Source organism: Muntiacus reevesi, chromosome 5 (genome assembly GCF_963930625.1).
Source record: "Muntiacus reevesi chromosome 5, mMunRee1.1, whole genome shotgun sequence".
Taxonomy (NCBI): domain Eukaryota; kingdom Metazoa; phylum Chordata; class Mammalia; order Artiodactyla; family Cervidae; genus Muntiacus; species Muntiacus reevesi.
Window position 1 is genome coordinate 26,234,857 of NC_089253.1, and position 2,652 is coordinate 26,237,508.

At 40.4% G+C, this 2,652-nt stretch overlaps 1 pseudogene; it reads right to left on the reverse strand.

The window, feature by feature from the left end:
* Window positions 1-1,249: 1,249 nt before the first annotated feature.
* On the reverse strand, window positions 1,250-2,191 carry LOC136169519 (olfactory receptor 8B3-like; annotated as a pseudogene).
* Window positions 2,192-2,652: the final 461 nt, after the last annotated feature.

Sequence of the window (2,652 nt, forward strand, 5' to 3'; positions counted from 1 at the left end):
TGCAATTTGATCCTTTGTATATATTCATGTAGCAGCACCATGACTGGATACAGAACTGTTTCAATACATTTAGAAATTCTCTTACACTATTATTTTATATTCACACCCATCCCCTTTCACATTCATCTCCATTTTCTCCATCTCTATCTCTTTCATCTTCAGCTCCATAGTCAAGTCATTTGGAGGATAATAAATGAAATCAAACAATATGCAATCTCTGAGACTGGCTTTTTTCACTAATCATGATACCTTTAGTGTTCATCCCATTTTTTACATGTATCAATAGCCATTCCCTTTACTGTTGAGTAGCATTCCAATTTTTACAATTTAAGTTTATTCCATCTTCAGTAGTAATTTAAATATTACTATATTCTTGTATTTATACAAAAGTAAATCTGTTTTATTTATGGAAAATATTTCAGGGGCAGGGGGTAGAAATCACAGTTGAAACTGATTCTTCTTTGCATCCTTTTTAAACCAACCTAAGTCAAGGCTCTCATTCTTTCTTCTCTAAGAATAAAGACTGAGACATCCAGATTTTTAGCAGATTTTTAATAATCGGTCAAAGACAAAGGGAAGGCAAGGAATGCCCTACCACTACAGTTTGTGAGAGTATACAGCATCATTACCAGTCATAAGCAAATTAGTCAGGAAAAGGCATTTGGTTATAACAAAATTTCTATTAGCTAAATTTATTTTCATTCATTCAATCCCAGTACACATGTGATAGCTTCAGAATTGCAAGTCAATACTAGGGTGAAAAACACATTTACCATCTGGGGTACAGTGCTTATATACAGTTTTTTTTTTTTTTAACCCTTTCTTCTTATAATGTATAGTCAAATAGGTAAGTGGCACCATCAAAGAAAGAATTTACAAAGACATAAAAAGGAAAGTCTATAATGAATCCTGTGGTGCTAGAGTTGGAGATGTTTCTATTAAATATGTATTAAGACTCACTGTTATTCAGTCACTAAGTCATATCTGACTCTTTGCAACCTCAAAGATTTGCAGCACACCATAGAAGCCACAGTTTTAGAGAACTGCCACACTTTCTTGGATTTTACCTGCAAAACACCCCAGCTGGTTCTCACAGTGAAGATCTGAGAAAGAACTATCTTGGTTCTCACAGGGGAGGGAAAGAGTAATATTTGTAGCAATTACTAGTAACAAATAGTACTAATTATTGGTAACAAATAATACTAATTATTAGTAACAAATAATACTAACAAATAGTAACAAATTTCATTTAGAACTCCCTTTTCTTCAAAGTCTTATTCACTGCAACTTGGATATATCTTTGTTCCTCAAACTGTAGATGAAAGGATTCACCATTGGCCCCACAATGGTGTAAAAAAACTGTGGACACTTTATCTTCATCCAGAGACCCAGCAGGAAAAGGCTTAAGATACATGAATGTTGCGGATGCAAAGAAAAGAGAAACCACGATCATGTGGGAACTGCAGGTACTGAAGGCTTTGGGCCTGCCCTCTGCAGAACGGATGTGGAGGATGCTGGAGAGAATCAAGGTGTAAGAAATGGAGATGGTGACACTGGGCACTATGACATTGACACCCACCACAACGAAAACCACCAACTCATTGATGGAGGTGCTTGTGCAGGAGAGCTGGAGGAGAGGAGGAATGTCACACATGTAGTGATTGATGATGTTTCCATCACAGAAGGAGAGTCGCAGCATGCACCCAGTGTGGGCCATGGCACCCACAAGCCCCATCGCGTATACACCCACCGTCAGCATGAAGCAGACCTGATGGGACATGGAGACCTTGTAGAGCAGGGGCTTACAGATGCCCATGTATCGGTCATAGGCCATTGAAATCAAAATACAGCACTCATCAATAACAAAGAAGGAGAAGAAGCAGAGCTGAGTCATGCACTCTGCATAAGAGATGATGGTCTGGCTCACAAAACTCATCAGCATTTTAGGGGTAATGACAGAGGAGTGGCAGAGATCAATGAAGGAAAGGTTGAAGAGAAAGTAGTACATGGGAGTGTGCAGGTGAGGGTTCAGACCAATAAGAATAATCAAGCCAACGTTCCCCACCACAGTGACCACATAAATTGCTAAGAAAATGAAAAAGAGAGGCAGCTGGAGTTCTGGCTTCTGTGTTAAACCCAGCAGGATAAACTCAGTCACTGAAGAGTCATTCTCTGGGGCCATTCTTCCCTAGGGCACACCTGGAGAACAGGACAGAGGGTGACGTTAAAATGAGTACCCCACTCTCTCCACCCAACCCCACTCTAATGAGAGAGACCCAGAATGCGAGAAGGAACCCCAGCCCACCCTTCTGTGTGCCTTTGTTTTCTCCTCTGTATAAAGGCTGAGGAAACTTTTTAAAGAAGTGTATCAAAAACACTAATGAGCAAGTTCTACAGGGATAAGATTCAATGACCTTGTAACCTCATGACAGCAGCCTCTCTGCTCCGCTTCTGCTCTGACAGTTACCAGGCCCACCCGGTGATCAGTGGTCATCTCAGCAGAGAGAAGACGTGTCATTTCAGGGAGTCCTTGGCTTCCACAGATGAGGTTTGGAAGACGAGTAACAGGACAGATAAAATTCAACACTCACCCTTCTGCACAGAGACTTCAGTGTTGGGACTTGCTACCTCTGCTTCCTTATTCTCAAGGAA